This window comes from Humulus lupulus, chromosome 4 (genome assembly GCF_963169125.1).
Source record: "Humulus lupulus chromosome 4, drHumLupu1.1, whole genome shotgun sequence".
NCBI classification, from domain to species: domain Eukaryota; kingdom Viridiplantae; phylum Streptophyta; class Magnoliopsida; order Rosales; family Cannabaceae; genus Humulus; species Humulus lupulus.
In genome coordinates, this window is record NC_084796.1 from 77,153,854 (window position 1) to 77,176,977 (window position 23,124).

Below are 23,124 nucleotides of genomic sequence, written 5' to 3' on the forward strand. Positions count from 1 at the left end.
AGAAGAAGGGATTTTAATACATGGGCTAAGGTAATCTCAGCCTGCGGTGTAAGAAGCCACGCGCTGCCATAGTCACGCACCCAAGTTTCCAACGATCCCTGATATCCAGGGATCTTTGTGTCACGAGGGTCAGGCTATTACTTGCCTTGGAGGAGAGGTTTTGAGAGGAAAAATCACCTAGGAAGCGTGACCCCCAAGCTACCTGGTTTTTCCCCCTAAAAACCTCTCGCCTTCCATATTCCGAATGGGTGTTTCCTAAATTTACCCAGAAAGTTACCCAGAAATTACCTAGTTATGAACATCACATTCCTAGACATGTTTTTAAATATAATCAATATGCCAAGAATTGGAACCTATGCCCCAAAAACCAGCCGAAACCAACCTATTGTTTACGGCTATGAGAAGTAGGTTTGCCTAACAAAGAAACGGGGAAATCAAAACAAACAACGGACAAGGAACTTACAGTATATATTTCGAATGAAAGTCACAGGCAGCGTATGTAACGCCCTACTTCCTTAGAGCCGTTACTAAGTGAGTTTTAAGACAAAACAGTGTGCAATGAGCTCGCTAACCGAGGTTTTTAAACAAAAGTGTGACTAAATAAAAGTTAAGGCTGTAATCTTAGAAAAAGGCGTCGTTTCAATAAAACTTCTAGTATTAAACATTTGGGATCCCAAAATAAGGTTTGAAAACTATTTACATCTTGAAATGAGTTTACAGTTGATTGATCATAAAAATCATAGATTATTACAGCCATTTTCAAGTAAACCCCCAACCAAAGCAGTCGGGCAGGCCAAACATGTACGCGTCGCTTCACGCTCTCCGTACTCATGGTTGGTTTACTCAGCCATTGCCCTTACCTGCAACACGGAGCACCCGTGAGCCGAAGCCCAGCAAGAAAACTCATGCAGAGCATAACATATGCAATTTATACAGTTTATCATAACAGATAATCCACATATAAACAAGTCAACCATTAGACTAAACAAATACGGCCATGCCGCCCCCGAAGCCTTACCGAAGCCTGGGGTCTCGATCTTCACCGTAGGGATACCACCCGTATCCCCTGGGTCCTACCCTGACCATAGCGTCCCATGTGCTAGGTGTTACTTCTGGCCCCGCTGCCGTTCTCGGCCTTGCCGCCCTCGGCCATAGCCGTTCAATTCACTATAATCATGTATAGCATAAATCAAACAACATCCAAACAAATATCAATTCATTTAAATCTGCACCCTAACATGTAATGCAATATAGGGCCGTACCCTGCAATCATCTCATCATGCAACATGCAATATAGGGTCGTGCCCCGCAATCACACTATGGGCCCATGCCCCATCCTACGGGTGTTATAGTTTTCTTACCTGTATTCCGAGCCTCCTGATGCACTAAAGCCGCGAGCACGGTCCTCTAGCACGAGCCTCTCCAATAACCTAGTCACAACACACAAGAAATATCCCTCAACACTAATCAAATCAAAAAACCGCTTCCCGAGACCAATCCCACACTCTCGGGACTCCCAAATTCCTAAAACAAATCATCGGAAACATCCCCCGAACCCCCGGAGCAAAAGCTCAAAAATGTAAACTTTCAAGTCCTGAAAATGGCCTAGCGCCGCGACGCTACCTAAGAGGGTCGCGGCGCCCTGCCCAATAGGGCCGCGGCGCCCAAGAACAAGGCTGCGGCGCTCCTACGCGAAACCCAGATTTCTGGGTTTCTCCCTGCGTTTTCCCCGAGCTAACACCACTCCAAATCATCCCAAGCAGGTACCCAAGCCCCAAAACTCAAATCCAAACCTCATTTGAACAATCTAACACCCTATAAACACTAGAATCAAGATCAAAACATCAACACACCCAAGATTCACACCTTTGATCTCAAATTCAGCAGCAACTCAACCCAAAACCCATGAAAATCTTAACTCAAGCATTAAATTCCTCAAATCAAAACAAAACCCAAACTTAAATATGTGTAAACCCTTACCTCAAATGGAGATTCCACACAAGGCTTCCTTGATCTCCTCCTAGACTCCCACTTCTCCTTCTCTTCTTCTTCTTTCTTCTTCTTGCCCTAGCCTTTCTTTCCCCTTCTCTTTCTTCTCTTCAATTTCTATCAAGCCTCAAGTGAACCCAAATGCCCAAACCGTACCCCCCTATAACCCAGCTGAGAATTTTCATAATCCCCTTGCCAAAAGACCAAATTACCCCTTCCTACTAATCCTTCTTAGCTAAACCTTCAAGGGCACTTAAGTCTTTACACTTTCATTTCAATTCTACCACTTTCTATCTTAAAACTTGTTACTCTCAGCAGTAACTAATGGTTACCAGGTTACTCAATCACCAATAACCATTACCCGCTAAATCTCTACTTAACCATAAAATTCCCGAGGTACCCCTAGGCTCCTCCCGAGCCGGGTACAAAATCCCGTTGTGACTCTTAAGTTAATTTGCTCTCTAGGACCGTCTCGGCACGTGCATCACAACAATAACACCACACTCACGTGGTACAAATCACGGAATACAATTATCACATATCAATGCAGTTATGCCCAACAAGGCCAAAATTACAGTTATGCCCTTCTAACACGATCCGGGCCTACATGCATACTAATATACATAGCCATGCATCTTAGATAAACAAATAGTCATATAACATGCTTCAAATCATAACCATGCATTTAACTCATCAAATCACACATAAATCCCATCATGCCCTCCTGGCACGCTAATCAAGGCCCTTAAGCCTTATTAGCGAATTTGGGTCGTTACAGCGTAGGAGTAAGAGTCCTAGTGGAATCCTTAAGGCTGGACTTCTGAAAGGCTCTTGTGGCAAGAATGTGGGGATTTCTGGGATTATGACTAGAAGAAGAAGAGCTTCTGAAACTCAAAAGAGAGAAAATCAAGGAAAAGTTTCAAATGAAGGGTGACTAGTACTGAAGACTGCCAACCTTATATATACGTAAGAGGCATAAGGAAACGAGGACCGTCCGATCAAATTAATGCGAGATACGAGGGTCATAACTCAAGAGACGAAACGGCGGCAAAAAGATGGCTAGGCCATTTAATGCAATCCTCAAAATCCGAACAGTCGCCAACCACGGCGTTCCACGTGTCCGGTACCCATGGGGTGGACAGGACATGAGGAGTCGAAAAGGAAGTTTAAAAGCCTCCGTCGTGAAGATCAAAGATGACGTCATAGGTCACGCGCAGGGGATTGGGGGGCAAATGTACGCCCTGAATTTCTGCACGTACTTTGTGGAGCTAGAAAAGGGACTTAAACGACCTGCCACGTGTCCACTGTTCATCCGGAGCTGTTTGGTACGGTCCCCTAAAAAAATAGCTCGAGCTGATGGATGGTTTAGCTGCTCAGCATTCAGAGTCATTGTGTCGACATAGTATAGCAGGTGCAAGCTAGCACCACAGTAAGCTCGTGGTACATCAGAAGCCTGACGTACCACTAGATCTTTATAAATTCTGCCACGCAATATAAACGTGCGTGATCAGACATCCCACACCTGATTTGGACCATACGACCCATTACCCATCTTTACCTGCTGATTAGACCACACTTCACTATAAGGTTTAGGAATTAATCATCAGTGTCACATAAATGACATGATGGATGAAGAGATCATGGGATGACCCCAATACCTACTCAGAGGTCAATCTCCTATAAATACAAAAACCTTGGATAATGCAAAGGTTTAGATTCTTCTTGTAATGCAAATACTCTGTAAGAAATAGTAAGGATAGATCAATAATATTGGATGGTGGACTAGGGGGATTTTAACCTCCAAACCACCTAAAAAAGGAGTGACCATCTTTCTTTGTAATTAGTCTCCACATTCTCGATTATTATCATTTTTCATATTACAGTTTATCATTCAGTACTAATCCATCTTATTTATTCATATAATTTACTATTGGCGAAAAACCGCGTCGACAGTGCCAAAGCCTAATAACAAGTGGAGGGTATGCATAGATTTCACTGATTTAAATAAGGCATGCCCAAAGGACTGCTTCCCACTTCCGAGAATTGACCAATTGGTGGACACTACAGTCGGCCATGAGATCTTAACTTTTATGGATGCCTATTTGGGGTACAACCAGATAAGTATGCATCCACCCGACCAGGAGCACACTAGTTTCCACATGGATGTGGGGCTGTACTGTTATAAAGTTATGTCGTTCGGTCTGAAAAAGGCTAGAGCCACGTATCAACGACTGGTAAACCGTATGTTCAAAGACCAAATAGGAAATTGTTATCCCCATTTCCTGTCGTGGGCCTGGGACGATGGTCCTGGCCCATGGGCTGGGCGTTCGGATATGGGTCCATCCCAGGCCCGCTCGGTACGGGAGTAATTAAGGGCTACGGCCCAAGTGTAGTTCCGAACCCGGATAGTGTCAGGGAAGGTGATCCAGGACAGTCGCCCAGGTGATGTATGGTCAGCTGGGATTACGGTCGGAATGCATGCACAGACGATCCCGAAGCCCGGTAAACAGTCCGGGCCCCTGGTAAACGAAGAGGGACAGAGGTAAATGAACCCAGATCAATTCCTCCCGGTTGGCAAGGAAAAGCATCCATGACCCTGAAACCGCCCCACGATGCATGGGGGTTGTCCCTACTTTTCACCTGCGGAAAAGGCCACCTCGAGATTGCACGCCGTTGTTTCAGACCTGCGCTGCCAAGTACACTGCCTGGTTTTGTCCCCTAAATCTGCCTTGTAACTCAGAGTACCCAGACCAAAAGCACCATTTTGTCGGGCGACATATAGTTCTTGGGCCGCCCCCTTTGGGCCTTAATTATTCTTGGGCCTGTGTATTTTTATCTTTTGTATTGGGCTTCCACCAGATAAGCCAAGAGTATCCCCATCTTTGATGGGCCCGGGTCATACCCGGCCCAGGTCCAGTGTTCCTATGAGCCTATAAATACAGGCGATAGAGCACTGGAAAAAGGATCTCTCTTCGACTTATATACAGTTATTCTGTCAAAACATAGAGGAAACTTCCATTGTAAAAGACTTTCCAAGCTCTAATACAACTGACTCGTGGACTAAGGCTCATTAACGCCCCAACCACGTAAAAATCATGTGTTAATCCCCTAAATTCCATATCATTAGTCTTAGCTAATATTCATTAGTCTAGTTTCCAAAAATCTCGGTAAACAGAAATAGCATGGAGGTTTACGTGGACGATATGTTGGTGAAATCCAGGGAGGTTAAGACTTTGAGGAATGCTTCAACATCCTGAGGCAATATGGAATGAAATTGAACCCCCTAAAATGCTCTTTTGGTGTGGGGTCGAGAAATTTTTTGGGGCCTATAGTGAACTCCCGAGGAATTGAACAAACCTCGAGAAGATAAAGGCACTGCTGGACATGCCCTCACCAGCCAGGATCAAGGATGTGCAGAGTCTAACATGACGCATAGCAACACTTAGCAGATTCGTGTCTAAATCCACTTATAAGTGTATTTCGTGTTTTAATATCCTCAGAGGCACAAAGAAATTTGAATGGACTGAAGAGTGCAAACAAGCCTTCCAAGCCCTAAAGCAGCAGCTGGCACAACCCCTGATCCTTTCAAAACCTCTGGAGGGTGAAGAAATGTGCACATACCTAGCAGTAACTCAGCACGGTGTCAGTGTAGTCTTGGTCAAAGAAGAAAACAAGATCCAAAATCCAGTCTACTATGTCAGTATAAGGCTGGTCGAAGCCGAGAGCATATATCCTCTCGTAAAAAATTAACTTACTACCTACTCCTATCGTCCAGAAAACTTTGTCCATACTTCTAAGCTCTTCCCATAAAGGTTCGTACTGACCAACCATTTCACCATGTCCTGCTAAAACCAGACACCTCTGGTCGGTTACTAAAATGGTCTATAGAGCTTGGGCAATATGAAATCACTTACCAGCCCTGAACAACAATTAAAGGCAAGGCTCTCACAGATTTTGTAGCTGAATGTACTAGTATACCAGATATAGACAAAGAAATGGCCAAGCAGTCACAGGAGTCTGGACCACTGCCTAATGCAGATGGTGAATAGAACACCAAGCATCCATCAACTAGTACTGTTCATTACAAGGAAGAATCCCAGGTATGGAAGCTGCATGTTGATGGCTCATCTACCGATCAACTGTCTAGGGCTGGTCTAACATTAATCACTCCTGAAGGGCAATGCATCAATTGTGCACTTTTTTTTTTATTTAAAGCATCCAATAATGAAGTGGAGTATGAAGCATTAATCACGGGGCTGAGGTTAGCAAGGGAAGTAAAGGTTGAAGCCTTGGACATATACAGTGATTCACAATTGGTTGTCAATCAAATCCTCGGTGAGTACACTACTCGGGGAGATAAAATGATGGCATATCTTGATAAGATCAAAGACCTGCTTGCTCAGCTTAAGAGGTACAATATCCAAGAAATACCAATAGAGCAAAATGCCATAGCAAATGAACTGGCTAGACTAGCCACGGTGTTGTAATGGACAAGGCCAACCTAGTCCCTATTGAATACCTGGTGGAACCAAGTATCAACCTGCAAGAACTAGTCTTTCTTATAGACAACACTCCACCCTGGATGACCCCAATTGCAGCTTATTTGGAACACGACATATTGCCCAATAGTCGCAATGAATCCAAAAAATTAATGAGGAAAGTTGCTTGGTATATAATTCTGGACGGGGTTATGTACAGAAGGGGATTCTCCATGCCATTACTCAGGTGTATCACCCAAACAGAATTAGGACAGCTGTCAGAGGAAGTATATGAGGGTTTTTGTGGGAACCATGCAGGGGAGCAAATTCTGTCAAAGAAGATTTTAAGGCAAGGCTACTTTTGGCCAACTATGAACGAAGATGCCTTTACATATGTTCGAAGATGTGACAAGTATCAAAGACTTGCCAAAATACCCCGAGCAGCCCCAAACGAGCTTACTCAAATGCAGAGTCCATGGCCCTTCGCTATTTGGGGAATTGACCTTATTGGTCGGTTACCCAAGGGAAAGGGAACGTTCAGTATGCAGTCGTGGCAGTTGATTATTTCACCAAGTGGATAGAAGTCGAGCCACTAGCAACCATCACTTCCAAAAAAGTACTGGACTTTGTGGTGAAAAATATAGTCTGTAGATTTGGCTACCCAAGAAGATAGTGTCCGGCAACAGCACCCAGTTTGATAGCCAATTGTTTACTGATTTCTGTACCAAGCATGGCATCACAAAAAATTTCTCAGCAGTCTCGCACCCTCAAGAAAATGGATAGGTCAAAGCAGTTAACAAAACTCTCAAAGACACCCTGAAGAAGCGTCTAGAACTGGCTAGACGAAATTGGCCTGAGAAATTTCCTTAAGTACTCTAGTCATACAGGAATACAGAGCGAACAACCATTAGCGATACCCCATTTGCACTCACATATGGGTATGATGTAATGCTGCCAATGTTTGGAAAATATGTATTTTGCCTCAATGGAAATAATAGTAAATTACAACTCTATGCAATATATTACAAATAAATAATGATTGATTAAAAGAGTTACAACTCTATAACTAAAAATTGCAAATAAACAAAGAAAATGAAGAAGATAATGAAGAAGAAGAGAATAGTAAAATACAACTCTAAACAAAAGGTTACAAATAAAGTAAAGTGTTTGAAACAAAAGAAAAGAAAAGATTATAACTCTTGAACAAGAAATACAAGTAAATAGAGAAGAACAATATAAAGATGAAAAGTAATAGAATGAAAGAAAGGAACAAGAAACAAAAGATAAACAACTCTCACTCACACTACCAAAGTGAAGAGTGTTGGGGATCACCAACTTGAACAAGGTTTGAAACCTTTGTCCAAAAGCTTATTTCCCCCTAACTCAAGCACTAAGGGATCTCTCACAGATTATAGGAAATGCTTTCTGGAATTATCAAGCCTCAAGGTGTTTCTAGCCAAGTGCTCTAATGGATAGAAATGTTGTGTCTTACAAGTGAGCTATAGGCTCCTATTTATAAAGTTTAGAGATACCCTTTGAATTTCAAATTCCACCAACCCACATGGCTGTTACCAATGTTTAATTGGATTAATATGGAATTAAAAATGAGATTTGGGAGTTAATTGGGTTTTTTGAGCCGTTCAACAAAGATTGAAAAAACTGAAAAATTGTCAGTTTTTAGCCTGTGGCCGCAGCCACTAGCCTCTGTCCCACAGGCCGCGGCCACCAACCATTTTCATCACTAAAAAATGTGTTGTTTTTCCAAACGGTTCCAAACCCTCCCAAATGATTTTATAACTCCCAAAACACATTATTGGGGTTAAAATCATATCTCTAACAGCCATATCACATATGGCTTTACGAAATTCATCTCAATATTGTGTAACAACAAATTTACATAATAAAGGGTAATATTTGGAAGTTACAAATTTGTAACACCAAATATGTTACATTATTTGGATATATCTCATATATCTAAATATTGTAACTCTCTATTATATGTTACAATATGTGACACTCTTTGTCACATTTATTTAATCTAAAACATTATATTATAATATAATATAATATTACATTATATTATAAAATAATATAGCATTCCCCCACTAAATTAAATAGTTATCTATTATAACACTTATTTAATCAATCATTATATTTTAAAATATAATATATCCCCCACTTGATTAAATAAGAACTCTCTCTTATAGGAGTCATTGCATTAGTGCATAAAGCAAAGTGTTTTTCATCTTGAACTTTACTATAGTGTAATTATCACAAAATTTGTCGAAAATTTGGTTGCACTAGGCATTGAACCATCTTTTCATGATAACAAATCGGTGATAACACACACACCTTTGCGATGTTCACTTAAGACCTCTATGTCTCGCTTTGCACCATTAATGACCATGTGCACTTTCCATTCATGGACGTTCTTGAAAATACTCCCAATTCTCATGAGAGGCAGCACCACCCCTAGGTCCATATAGGTAGAATTCTTACAGTATACCAAAAATACTTGTCTTCACAAGACTGAATTATATTAAAAAACCTTTCGGTTTTAGCCCTCCACTTGGTAACACACAAGTACTCAATATCTCAGATGGGACTTGTTTTGAGTACAACTAATATTCACTTGATTGACTTGTTGTTACCTATTGAACCTAACACTAGTTGAATAACTAGTGTTAAGATAGGTTACCATCAATCGTGAATCTCTTTAGGGAGTTTAAGTCCCATCCCTCGAGATGATGCAGCCACTAAATCCCTCGTTAGTGGCTTAGTGAAAGGATCCGTTAGATTTTCACTTGTTCTCACATAGGATATTGAGATGACTCATCTTTGAATCAATTCTCTTAGATTTCCATGTCTTAGACTAATATGTCTAGACTTCCCATTATACACTCCGTTGTATACTCTAGCCAATATCACTTGGCTATCACAATGTATCGATATAGTAGATGCATTATCTTTGATTAGGGGAATCTCTATCAATAGATCCCTTAACCATTCGGCCTCTTTGCCGGTAGCAGCTAGAGCTATGAACTCTGCTTCCATAGTGGAATGAGATATACAAGTTTGTTTCTTGGAACCCCAAGAAATTGCACCTCCATCAAGTGTAAATACCCAACCAGTTGTGGACAAGCTGTCCCCAAGATTGGATATCCAACTTGCATCTGTATATCCTTCTAAAATCGAAGGAAATTTGGAGTAGTGAAGGCTTAGTCCTTTGGTTTTCTTGATATAACCTAGGACCCTTCCAATTGCCTTCTAGTGATCCACAATTGGATTTCTTGTAAACCTACTAAGTTTACTTACCGCAAATGTTATATCAGGTCTAGTACATTGGGCAGCGTACATTAGACTCCCTATAGCACTAGCGTACTCCAATTGAGCCACCGCTCTTCCTTCATTCTTCTCTAGTTTTACACTATGATCGAATGGAGTATTGGCATCTTTAACCTTGAGATGGTTAAATTTGTTCAATACTTTCTCAACATAGTGGGCTTGCCCTAACGCAAAACTCTCACTATGTTTCTTTACTTTGATACCGAGTATGGTATCAACTTCTCCAAGATCTTTCATCTTGAAGGTTGATGATAGAAACCTCTTCGTTTCTTCTATCCCTTTCATGCTATTACTTAGAATAAGCATGTCATCCACATATAAGCAAACAATGATCACATATCCCTTACAAGTTTTGGAATACAAACACTTGTCTCCATTGTTATGTCTAAACCCATTAGACATGATGGTTTGATCAAATTTCTCATTCCATTGCTTAGGAGCTTGTTTCAATCCATATAAGGATTTTACAAGTCTACAAACTTTATGTTCATATTTTGGTAGGACAAACCCTTCGGGTTGTTCCATAGAGACCTCCTCATTGAGGTCACCATTAAGGAATGCCGTTTTGACATCCATTTGATGAACATACAAGTTGTGTATAGAAGTTAAAGCAAACAAAATTCTTATAGAAGTCGTTCTTGCAACAGGCGCATAAGTATCGAAATAATCGATGTCCTCTTTTTTCCTAAACCCTTTAGCTACTAATCTAGCTTTAAAGGATTGGATAGTGCCGTCAGTGTGGTATTTTCTCCTAAATACCCACTTACACCCAATTGGCTTAGACCCCGGTGGGAGGTCTACCAATTCCCAAGTGTTATTAGAAAGAATGGAATCCATCTCATCGTTGATGGCTTCTTTCCAAAATGCACTATCTCTCGATTGCATAGCTTCTCTATAAGTCTTAGGATCATCCTCAACGAGAAGTACAATAGGAATTTTCCTAGTGACTTCCTCTCTATTTCCTTCTACCATGTAGAATGAAATTCGTTGAGAATCCACTACTAGACTTTTATGATTTTTAAGCCTTTGACTTTTTCTAGGTTCAAAGGGTTGCTTTACATCCTTTTGAGAATTCTCCTCTTGAGAATCAACTTTGGATGTAGAAGCTTGAGAATTGTTCTCATATAACAAATTCTCCTTTAGAGAAGTTGAAGCTTGAGAATTGTTGTCACCTAACATATTCTCAAAAAATTCAACTTCTCTAGATTCAATCACAATATTAGACTCTAAGTCTAATAGCCTATAAGCTTTGCTATTGTCGGCATAACCAACAAATGCACACTTTATGGCTCTTGAACCTAACTTTGTTCTATTAGGTTCGTTTTTCTTGCAATATGCAAGACACCCCCACACTTTGAAGTACCCTATGTTGGGTTTTCTTCCTTTCCATAATTCATATGGAGATATCTCATTTTTCTTCATCGGTATTCGATTAAGAATGTGACAAGCGGTTAAAAGCACTTCACCCCATAAGTTGAAGTTCAACTTAGAAAACACCAATATAGAATTTATCATCTCTAGATAAGTCCTATTTTTCCTTTCGGCAACACCATTGTGTTTGGTGTATAAAGTGCAGTGCACTCATGAATTATACCATTTTCTTCACAAAATGTATTGAATTCATTATAGAAGTACTCTCCTCCTCTATCACTTCTTAGCACCTTAATCTTTTTATCTAGTTGATTTTCAACTTCTAATTTATACAATTTAAAAGCATCAAAAGTTTCATCTTTATGCTTTAAAAGAAACACATAGGTATATCTACTAAAATCATCAATAAAAGTAAGAAAATACCTTTTACCACCTCTAGTTAAAACACCATTTAATTCACAAAGATCACTATGGATTAAATCTAGTAAATTAGATGATCTTTCTACATTAGGAAATGATATCTTAATCATTTTCGCCTTAACACATGTTTCACATTTACCATAGTTTTTAATATTGCATGCAATCATACCACATTTTACTACTCTTTTCAAAGTAGAAAAACCTGTATGAGATAGTCTAAGATGCCACAAAAATAAAGAATCATACTCAATAATGCAGGCGGAATTAGCATTTGTATTGATAACATTGAAAGTTACATCATTGGTGCACAATTTAACCATTCCCTCACAAGAGTACCCTTTTCCCAAGAATACATTTGATTTGATAAGTATAAGTTTACCAGACTCAAAAACGGCTTTAATGCCGGGCTTGCCAAGAAAATCACCACTTACCAAGTTTCTACTCATTTCGAGAACATAAAGTACATTCACTAATGTAACTTTCTTGCCGGAGGTGAAGTAGACTTCAATAGTACCTTTACCAAGTACCTTGGATTTGCCCTCATTGCCCATTTGTATCTCATGGTTGCCCTTTGACTCTTCAAAGGTCTTGAACAATGATTTGTCATAGGTGACATGGACGGTGGCACATGTATCATACCACCACCCTTTCACCTTGCCTTGGATCGCATTCACCTCACTAAGGGTAGCAACTATGTTTTCCTCTTGAGTTGCGTTCAACTTAGGTCCTTGTTGGTCTTGTCTATGCCTACACTCTCTAGCATAGTGACCCTTTTTCCCACACACAAAGCAAGGGCCTTTCTCACCCTTAAACTTGTTTGGGTTGGTTTTTTGACCCAAAGGTTTCTCATTACCCTTTTTCCCTTTGTTTTTGGGATGTTTTGGTTGTGACACCGCATTTTCTTTGGAAGTCTCTCCATTAAACCCCTCCACAAGTTTATCTCTACATATCGATTCCTCTTCGATTCGAATATGTTTTTGGATTTCCTCCAAAGAATAATCCTCATTTTTATGAAGGATTCTTTTCCTATAGCTCTTCCAAGTTGGTGGTAATTTAGCCACTATAGCACCAACTTGAAAGGCCTCGGGAAGCTCAATCTTTAACACTTTAAATTTGTTAACAATTATTTATAATTCATGAATTTGAGGAAGAATAGGTTTATCACCAAAAAATTTGAAATCGAAGTATTGAGATATCAAAAACTTTTTTGTACCTTCCTCTTCCGCCTTAAACTTTTTCTCAAGTGCATCCCATATCTCCTTGGCTGATTTGGTCTCGGTGTAGAGGTCATAGAGCCTATCGGATAAGGTGTTGAGGATATGACCCCTACAAAGGAGATTGTCCTCCTCCCTCTTCCTTCTTTTCTCCACCTCCTCGGGAGTGTCTTTGTCGGATGGTTCGGCTAGAGGTGCCAAGGATGACACAAGGATGTAGGCTATCTTGAGTGTTGTCAAAAGGAATTTCACCTTGTCTTGCCACCTAGTGAAATTGGATCCATCAAACCTATCCAACCTCACTAGGTCTTTGTTCATGATCTTGATGGTCTCACCTTCCATTGAAACAAACAAGGGATAAGCTTTTGAATGTTAGGAAAATATGTATTTTGCCTCAATGGAAATAATAATAAATTACAACTCTATGCAATATATTACAAATAAATAATGATTGATTAAAAGAGTTACAACTCTATAACTGAAAATTACAAATAAACAAAGAAAATGAAGAAGATAATGAAGAAGAAGAGAATAGTAAAATACAACTCTAAGCAAAAGGTTACAAATAAAGTAAAGTGTTTGAAACAAAAGAAAAGAAAAGATTACAACTCTTGAACAAGAAATACAAGTAAATAGAGAAGAACAATATAAAGATGAAAAGCAATAGAATGAAAGAAAGGAACTGTAACACCCTAAGTTGCTAATAAGGTTTAGGACCTTGACTAGTGTGTCTGGAGGGCAAAAAGTGAATTAATATGATAATATATGAATTTAAATGAATATGTGATTAGAATGCATGTTTAGGTGGTATATATATGCATGTGGGCCCCGTTTGCATGATAGGGGTAAATTGGTAATTTTAGCCCGTTGAGGGCATAGATGCGATAATTGTATTGTGTGATTTGTACCACGTGAGTGTGGTGATATCAGTGTGATGCACGTACCAAGACAGTTCTAAGGAGCTAGTTAGTTTAAAAGTCACAACGGGATTTTATACCCGACTCGGGAGGAGCCTAGGGGTACTTTGGGGAAATTTTGTGAGTTGAGTTGAGAATTTGTGGTTAATGGTTATTGGTGATTGAGTAACCTGGGTAACCGTTAGTAACCACTGTGAGTAACAAGTTTGGATGAAGGAAATGGTAGAATTGTAATATAGGTGGAAGGACAAGAGTGCCCTTGAGGTTTAGTTAGGAGAGGATAACTATGGGAGGATAGGATAGTAATTTGCAAGATAAAGAACCTTCAGCTGAGGGAAAGATCATTTACGTTATTTTCACTTGGGCAATTGGGTTTATGCTGAAATTTGAGGAAAATCTAGAAGAAAAGAGAAGAAGAGGAAGGATGAAGTTAGGAGACCTAAGAGGAGAGTTTTTGGTGGTTCAAGGCAACTAAGTTGAGCATAAGCCAAGATTATTCAGAGGTAAGGATTTGTCTCTGTTTTGTTTAAGTTTCAAGTCTGGTTTTTAGAGAATAAGCATGAAATTGAAAGAGGATGGTGGCTGGTTTTGTATGGAATTCAGAGTTAGGATAATCAAAAGGAAGGTGACTTGAAGCTAGAGTTGAGGAGAAATCAAGCTGGGTTCTTGACTGAGGTAAGAGTTTATCATGTTTGAGTTTCATATCTGGTTTGGTTTGAGATGTTAGAGGCATGGTTTATATTTTTCAAGCTTTGGTTTAGGTCTTAGGAGTTATGGTTTGAATTTCTGAAATCTTTAACTCAAGTGTGGATTTTGAGTGTAAGTGAGTAATTGAGCTTGTTGTGGAGGTTTATAGTTTGTTAAATGGTTTGTTTGGGGTTTTTAACTGATTTTGGGGTTTGGGTATATGTTGGGAGTGAATTGGAAGTGTTTTGGCTCGGGGAAAACGTAGGGGAAAACCCAGATTTCTGGGTTCGCGAAGGAGCGTCGCAGCCCTGTTCTTGGGCGCCGCGGCGCGAGGCTGTTTCTGGGCAGGGGAGGCTTTCTGACTTTCTGGGCGCTGCGGCCCTCTAGGGCAGCGCCGCGGCGCTAGGCCATTTTCAGAACATGAGATTTTGCAATTTTGAGCCTTTGCTCCGGGGGTTCGGGGAATGTCTTCAATGTAATGTTTTAGGGGTTTGGGGGTTCCGAGAGTGTGGGATTGGCCCCGGAAAGTGATTTTGGATTGGTTAGCATTAAAGGGTGTTTTATATGTGTTGTGACTAGGTTTTCAGAGAGGCTCGGGATAGAGGACCGTGCTTGTGATCTTGGTGCATCGGAAGGCTCGGGGTACAGGTAAGAAAACTGTAGCACCCGTAGAGCAGGGCTTGGGCCCATAGTTTTGTTGCAGGGCGCGGCCCTAGATTGTATTATTGCTAGGATGTAGCATTACATGAATGATTATGTATTTGATTGTTATTTGAGTATGCTAAATGTGGAAATGGCAGAATGAACGGCGAAGGGCCGGAAACGGCGAAGGGCCGAGAATGGCGAAGGCTGAGAACGGCAATGAGGCCGGGAATACCACTTAGCACATGAAGTGCTCGTGGTTAGGGTGAGACCCCAATGGATACATGGGATATCCTTACGGTGCAGACCGAAATCCCAGGCTTTGGTAACGCTTCTAGGACGACATGGCCATACATGTGTTAGATTTTATGGGCTGTCTGACTAGATTTGAGCTATCTGCTGTAATAACTATATATTATGCATATGTCATGTGCTGTTTAAGTTTTCTTGTTGAGCTTCGGCTCACGGGTGCTCTGTGTTGCAGGTAAGGGCAAAGAGAAAGTCAACCAGCCATGAGTACGGAGATCATGGGGGCGGCGCGTACATGTTTGGCCTGCCCAACTGCCTGGTTGGGGGTATTTTTGTAGAAAAGGCTATGTAAACCCTAATTTTGGTAGTTAACTACTTGTAAACTTGTTTTGGAGTTGTAAATATTTTATAAACTATATTTTGGGATCCCAGATGTAAGACACTTGAAATTTTCAGTGAATTAAGAGATTTTCAAAGATTCCAGCCTTAACTTCTATTTAATCACACTTTTGTCTTAAAAACCTCGTCTAGCGAGTTGATTGCACATTTTAACCTCACTTACTAATGGCTCTAAGGTAGTAGGGCGTTACAGGAACAAGAAACAAAAGATAAACAACTCTCACTCACACTGCCAAAGTGAAGAGTGTTGGGGATCACCAACTTGAATAAGGCTTGAAACCTTTGTCCAAAAGCTTATTTCCCCCTAACTCAAGCACTAAGGGATCTCTCACAGATTATAGGAAATGTTTTCTGGAATTATCAAGCCTCAAGGTGTTTCTAGCCAAGTGCTCTAATGGATAGAAATGTTGTGTCTTACAAGTGAGCTATAGGCTCCTATTTATAGAGTTTAGAGACACCCTTTGAATTTCAAATTCCACCAACCCACATGGCTGTTACCAATGTTTAATTGGATTAATATGGAATTAAAAATGAGATTTGGGAGTTATTTGGGTTTTTTGAGCCGTTCAACAAAGATTGAAAAAATTGAAAAATGGTCAGTTTTTAGCCTGTGGCCGCGGCCACTAGCCTCTCTCCCACAGGCCGTGGCCACCAACATTCAGTGGCCGCGGCCACCAACCATTTTTAGCACTAAAAAATGTGTTGTTTTTCCAAATGGTTCCAAACCCTCCCAAATGATTTTATAACTCCCAAAACACATTATTGGGGTTAAAATCATATCTCTAATAGCCATATCACATATGGTTTTATGAAATTCATCTCAATATTGTGTAATAACAAATTTACACAATAAAGGGTAATATTTGGAAGTTACAAATTTGTAACACCAAATATGTTACATTATTTGGATATATCTCATATATCTAAATATTGTAACTTTCTATTATATGTTACAATATGTGACACTCTTTGTCACATTTATTTAATCTAAAACATTATATTATAATATAATATAATATTACATTATATTATAAAATAATATAACAGCTAGTTGAGGAGACTCCACCATCTCACCGACGCACAACATACGACCAAGATTGTAATCACCAACTGATGGTCGAGTCCTTAGACCAGATTGAAGAAAGACGCAAAAAGTCCAACGTACGCCTGGCTACCCACCAACAAAAAGTTGCCCTGTACATTAATTATAGAGTAAAGGAACGAAAGTTTGACTTGGGAGACCTAATCCTGCGAAGAATATTTCCAGAAACTTGAGATGCCTTAGTAGGAGTAATAGGGCCTTACTAGGTCACAAAGATAGTACTGCTTGGCACGTACAAGCTAGCACGGTATGACCAAGATCTCTAGTTAGCACTTGCCCTCCGTTACTGGAATGGGGAACACCTGAGAAAGCATTACTAATAAAGATCATTTTTAAGTGCTCGTTCACTGGCCGGTATAGGCACGAACTGCCCATACCACCGACCAACTCAAGTTAGTTATATTAATTATGCTGTTGCGATATTTTTGCTATGCAAGTGCACACAGTCGCAATTTGTAATAAAATGGTAAAAACCAAGTATCGTCCTCAAGGACTGATTTATCAATTACCAATCAACCAATCTTTTTAATTCTATTTGATTAAACAATTTCAGAGATTTCAAACAAAGAAAAATATTAACGAAGTACAATGAAAATTTGAACAAAATAATAGAGAAAATGAAATTAGGACAATTATGATCCTCTATTTTCCACCCTTTTATTTCCTAATGCAAGAATTATATCCCCCTTCTCCCTATTCAAGAACAAGTTGCAAAAAACAATTCGTAATCTGGTTAAGATTTACAAAATTCAATCTCAATGACAACTTCCTATATTTCTATGGTAAGTTGAATCATGAAGAAGGCATTAAACACGCAACTCGAAAAAATAGGCAAACAATTTAGATACTTTCGTTCTAAATTAAATTTGCATCCAAACAATCAAAGCATATCAAATTTCACTTTTCAGATTTCAATTTGATTCATGAAATAGCAATTAGAGGTGATCAATCAATAATCGCACAAACAACACAGATTGTAAGGAATTGAAAGAGATGAAGAATAACATCAATTGTGCATTAAACCATAAAAAGGGTTTCCAAAAGATTCACATAAAAGCCCTAAAAAAGAATTTAGCCCATGATATTCATTCTAGCAATAAGATAATTCAATTACAAACATAAAAATTTAAAGAAAAAGATGAAAAACACAGCAATCAATCCTCCAAGATGGTATTCTTACTCCCAGCCGTCGAACCCCCTTCAGCCCTCTTTCAGTCGCACATATGTTTCTCCAAAAATCCCTACCAAATCCCAAGTGAAAGGACCAAATTGCCCATCAAAAAATGATCATATCTGTGAAAATCGCGTCTCTAGCGCTGTAGCGCTACTTCTGGAGCGCTGTAGCGCTATTAACAGTGGCAAAATACCTCAAAATCTGGTGCACTAGCGCTGTAGCGCTCTTATTATGGCGCTGTAGCGCAAAAGTCAGAATCGACAAAACTCAGTTCGAACAGCCTGCAGCGTCAGCTCATCATATTTTGATCATAACTCCTTCGATATAACTCCGAATTGAATGATTCAAAAAAATATGGAAAGCTAAGAGAAATATCTACAACTTCTATTTATAGAAGTGTTTCCAGAAAGTGAATAAATCATGGTCAAAATGCGGCTTGAAGTCTCAGACTTGCGTTATAGAGCATAAACGACGTGTGTTGAGCATCTTCAATGTAGTATTTTCCACACATAATGTCTTGAAACTCCACAATCAACATGAAATCCATCTTATTTAACATATTTCTTCTCATTTCACTCCATATTATGCACTTGACCATTAAAGCCTGAAACAAGAAGAAAACAAGCATAAATCTGCGCTAAACAATCCTAAATAACTAAAAACATAACATAAAACAATCTCTAAAACAAACCTAAAATGAACCTAACAAATTCCCCCAAACTTAACCTTTACTCGCCCTCGAGTAAATAATATAACTAGACTCAGACCTAACAAACCAAGTTGACATAACTAACCAATTCAAACACTCAAGACTGTTATGCATATATAATTCTCAGGAAAAACAATCATGCAATTTAAACTTTAATCTAGATTTTCAGTCTTAACCACTTCACAATTCACTGCAATTTCTCAACATCAAAGATCATTTACTCATAACTTGCAAATAAAATAATTGAACTACTTTATGCACATCAAATTCTCACCAACTAACCACAAACTCAAGTATTCCATATGCCTGCATCACTTACTATTCTCCATTAATATAAACAAATGCACAAATAAGAATCAATAGGACTTTATAAGGGTTGAAATAGAAGGCTTAGGTATAGGTGGACAAAGAGACAGTTTTTAGGCTTAATCATACCACAAGCATTCCATTAAACAAGCTTTCCCAACAAATGCACACCACTCATCCCTTGTTACCCCTTTTTCTGTGCAATGATTGAGAATGTTTATATTTTTTTTCAATAAACTCCCCCAAACTTTGATTTTTCAATAAATAATTATTTGGGATCATAATCACTTTTCACTTTCTTTTCTCTTTTTTTTTTTTTTTTTATCTTTCTCAATCAAAAGTAATTTCCTGAATAACACATAATACCAGCATCTCCTTACACATTCACTCCCCTCATATAATGATTTTCATGCTCATGGTATGGGTCAAAAAGAGTAAATGGTATTTCATTTTACAGTTAGGCTTAAAAGAATGTGTTAATCAAGAAAATGGTTATAAAGCTCGAAAGGGTTGACTAAGGATAAACTTTAATAGGGTTAGCTTGAATGGCACAACCAGTCCAAAAATGGCCTATATCATTTTCCTAAATGTGCACTGTTTCAAATTTCATCTCAAATAGTAAGCAAGCAGGTTCTAGAATTTTTCAAACTTTTCAATCCACAATCCAAATTTGACATGCATAAAATAACTCAAGTAAAACATTTTCAATGTATGAACAATAGATCTCTGATGTCAACAAATCACAATGAAAAACAAAGTAATCTAACCAAGCACACAGATTAATTTAGAAGCACAACAATTTTTCCTTTGGATTATACTACAAAACAGTTAATCAGATTGAAATGGCCATTATTGTCAACTTAATTTATACTCTAAAACATGACTCCAAACAAACAACGGATTAAAATTAAAAACAAACAAACAAACAAAAAACGCAACAAAGAAAACCAGAAATAAATCTCTCCCCCAAACTTAAAAACCGAACATTGTCCCCAATGTGAAGTGAAGAGTAAGGAAAGAAGACTTACCTCAAAAAGCACGCCACGTCAGTATGGCGGAGGTGGAGGGGGCTTGAGTTCGGGATGGCGGAGGTGGTGGCCAGCCCTTGCATCCTTGAGAGCCATCGTGTCATACGAGGAGAATTCCCTTCCACTATTGAGAATATTGAAATTATCCCCAATGTCATCGAAACCTTCAAACTTGCCACACAATAATCTTTTCATACGACGTCAAACTGTTCGAAATCGTTCTTTGGCCTTCTTCTTATTTTTACCAATTGAATCTTGACAGTCATTCACCACATCAACTCTACAACAGGTAGGAATTGCAGTTGCTGCAAAAACATTAAAACTTATTTCCTCATTTTGGACTTGCAACCTTAACTCCCCCTTTTGTACGTCAATTAAAGCTCGTCCTGTGGCTAAGAATGGTCTTCCAAGAATGATTGGGACGTTGGCATCCTCCTCCATATCAAGTACAATAAAATCTGCTGGGAAGATGAACTTGTCCACTTTTACCAAAACATCTTCAATAATACCCCGAGGATGTGCTATTGATCTATCTGCCAACTGTAGAGTCACTGTTGTCGGTCTTGCTTCCCCAAGCTTCAATCTTCTAAACACAGAAAGTGGCATTAGATTAATGCTCTCCCCCAAATCACATAGAGCATTCATACTCTCAAACTTCCCAATAGTGCAAGGTATTGTGAAACCCCCAGGATCTCTTAGTTTCTGAGGAAGCTTTCTTTGCAGAATGGCACTGCACTCTTCAGTGAGCGCCACCGTCTCATAATCCTCCATCTTCCTCTTCTTGGACAGTATTTCCTTCATAAACTTCACATAACTTGGCATTTGTTCAAGTGCCTCGGCAAAAGGTATGTTAATGTGAAGTTTTCGAAAAATATCTAAAAACTTTGAAAATTGTTTGTCAAGTGTCTTCTTTTGAAGTCGCTGAGGATATGGAATCTTGATGTGGTGCTCATAACTCACTGGTGACTGATTCTTCTCAAGGTCTTCAATAACCTCTTCTTCTACCTTACCCTCGTTCTCAACTTCAACTTTTGGTGCAGGTATAGATTTCTTGACTGGCTCTTCCAACTTCTTCCCACTCCTCAAAGAGATTGCATTGCACTGCTCTTTAGGATTCACCTCTGTATTACTTGGAAAATTTCCTTGAGGCCTACTTTGTAACATATTTGCCAATTGACCAACTTGCATCTCAAGATTCCTGGTGGAAGAGTGAGTTTCTGTCATAAACTGTGTTTGCGTGTTGGTGAGAGTCAATAATGCAGCTTGCAATTCATTAGGCCTTTCAGGTGGAGCTTGATTCATTGACTGTTGAGGCCTAGGCTATTGTGATGAAGAGCCTTGATGCATTGGTGGCTGAGGCATATTATTCTGAAATTGCCCCTGAAACTGAGGTTGCTGGCCCTGATTATTCCTCCAAGAAAAATTAGGATGATTTCGCCACCCAGGATTGTAAGTATTGGCGAATGGATTATTTACTGGCCTCTGAAAGTTTCCCACCGCTTGAACCTGAGCTTGATCCATCGGAATGTTATTATTAATATTGGTAGGACATTGATAAAAAAAATGAGGACCACCACAGATTTCACACCTGGCTGCCATTTGAACCGCATTAGCAGATACATTGCTCTGTTGTAACTGTTTCGTCAAGGAGGCTACTTGTGCTGTTAGAGCAGTGATTGCATCCAGCTCATGCACCCCAGCTACCTTTCTGATCCTTGATGATCTTTCCTCAGACCACTGATGATTATTGGTGGCCATGTCCTCCAGCAGCTCATAAGCACCAGTTGCACTCTTGCTCATAAAAGTACCACCCGCTGCAGCATCAATAATGGTTCTAGTAGTAGGACATAAACCGTTATAAAAATTCTGCACTAACATCCACTGTTCAATGCCATGATGAGGACATCTTCTCAAGAGTTCCTTAAACCGTTCCCAAGCTTCATACAATGACTCTCCGTCATTCTGGCAAAAGTTATTGATCTCTCCCCTCAATTTAGCAGCTTTGGACGGAGGGAAGAATTTTGACAGAAACTTCTGAGCTAGATCTTGCCAGGTGACAATAGAGTGTGGTTGCAACGAGTTCAGCCAACTTTTAGCTCTGTCCCTCAGAGAAAATGGGAAAAGCCTAAGTTTAATAGCGTCATCACTCACCCCATTGTATCTGAAAGTTCCACACAGCTCCAAAAAATTAGACAAATGGGTGTGAGGATCTTCAGAAGGCAACCCATTAAATTGAACAGAGGATTGCACCATTTGTAAAATGGCTGGCTTGATCTCAAAGTTGTTAGCCTCTACCGCTGGTGGGCGTATACTATTTTGTACTCCCGTTAGAGTGGGCAGTACATAGTCTCTCGGGCTCCTCTCAGCATTGTTCTGAGCCTGACCCCCTTGTGCAATTTCAGGAATTAAAACATTCCTGTCATCCCCATCATTTTGTGCCATCAAAACAGATTTATGGGCCTCCCTCTTATTCTTTCTGATTTGCTTGCACGACTTTTCAATCTCAGGATTCAGAGGAACAAGTGTGTCTTTTCCTCTTCTGCCACGCATATACCAAAATTCACCTGAGATAGACAAATTAAGCAACTAAACAGATTAGAAACAAGAGAAATTAAAATCAAATTAGAATAAAAATTAATTAGACTGATATTGATAATTATTTTCAGTCCCCGGCAACGGCGCCAAAAACTTGTTGCGATATTTTTGCTATGCAAGTGCACACAGTCGCAATTTGTAATAAAATGGTAAAAACCAAGTATCGTCCTCAAGGACTGATTTATCAATTACCAATCAACCAATCTTTTTAATTCTATTTGATTAAACAATTTCAGAGATTTCAAACAAAGAAAAATATTAACGAAGTACAATGAAAATTTGAACAAAATAATAGAGAAAATGAAATTAGGACAATTATGATCCTCTATTTTCCACCCTTTTATTTCCTAATGCAAGAATTATATCCCCCTTCTCCCTATTCAATAACAAGTTGCAAAAAACAATTCGTAATCTGGTTAAGATTTACAAAATTCAATCTCAATGACAACTTCCTATATTTCTATGGTAAGTTGAATCATGAAGAAGGCATTAAACACGA

General features: G+C 39.3%; 1 non-coding gene across 1 annotated transcript; it reads left to right on the forward strand.

The window, feature by feature from the left end:
- The first annotated feature begins 21,918 nt into the window (after positions 1 to 21,918).
- Positions 21,919 to 22,025, forward strand: LOC133833500 (small nucleolar RNA R71). The gene has a single exon (XR_009892877.1). It is a non-coding gene; the product is annotated as a small nucleolar RNA R71 (small nucleolar RNA).
- Positions 22,026 to 23,124: the final 1,099 nt, after the last annotated feature.